This window comes from Zingiber officinale, chromosome 7A, assembly GCF_018446385.1.
Source record: "Zingiber officinale cultivar Zhangliang chromosome 7A, Zo_v1.1, whole genome shotgun sequence".
Taxonomy (NCBI): domain Eukaryota; kingdom Viridiplantae; phylum Streptophyta; class Magnoliopsida; order Zingiberales; family Zingiberaceae; genus Zingiber; species Zingiber officinale.
Window position 1 is genome coordinate 61,676,493 of NC_055998.1, and position 1,015 is coordinate 61,677,507.

The window sequence follows — 1,015 nt, forward strand, 5'->3', positions numbered from 1 at the left end:
GAAATTTCATAAAGCAAACACTAGGTTTTAAGCGAACTATCTTCATGGGAAAAACCATATAAGCCATTGTACCACAGGTGAGGGGAAGCTTACCTAGTGTTCACTTGTTAATCCTTAAAGGAAAGGGTACCCTTGGTGAAGAGGAGGAAGGGAGCTTCTTCTTCTAGCACTCCTTTTGATTTAACTTGCTTGGAAGGGTACACCTTGAAGGCTCCTCCTTGTAATTTAGTTTTGTCTTAGGGAGAAAACCTAAACTTGGCTTGTGGAGATGAGGGAGGAAGGCTCTAGTTTCGGCAATGGTGAGGAAGAAGGAAGAAAATGAAATGCTTTTCTTTCTTTCCTTTTTATGCTAAGTGGGTGGAAGATACAAAAATGGACTTTGCTTCCCTTTCTCCTTAATTCATGTATATACTTTTCTAATGAGAATATGTCCTCATTCCTCTCCCTTAATCCTTCTCATCATTGCCCTCTTAAACCCCACGAAAATAGAGAAGAAAAAGAAAAAAAGATAACTTGTCTTTTGCTTACTTCTTTTCTTAACCAAGAGGTAAACAAGAGTGAGAAAGCTACTTGATTGTCTCTTGTTCCCTCACTTAATTATATCCTCACTTTTAACTACAATTCCCATCATTTTCCATTCATATGTTATTCATTATCCTAGTGGTTATCATACATAATTTTATTTCTATCCTTTGTGAGAGGTTCAAGGTTCAAACCTTCACCTCTTCTTTTTATTTCTCTTATTTCTTTTTCTTTTGATTCTTCTTACCTTTATGCTCTAAAGCAAATAACACCCATATACTTATCTTATAATTTTGTGGGTGTTACAGTACACCATACCTCATAGAAAGTTCGTCCTCGAACTTAAAATAACTCCGGATACTTTTGTTTCATATCATCTTCTCGTTCCAATGTGGCTTCTTCGTCTTGTTGATTTTGCCATAGTACCTTTACTAAGGGTACTTCTTTGTTCCTTAGTCTTTTGACGTCTCGATCCAATATCTGAATTGGTCGG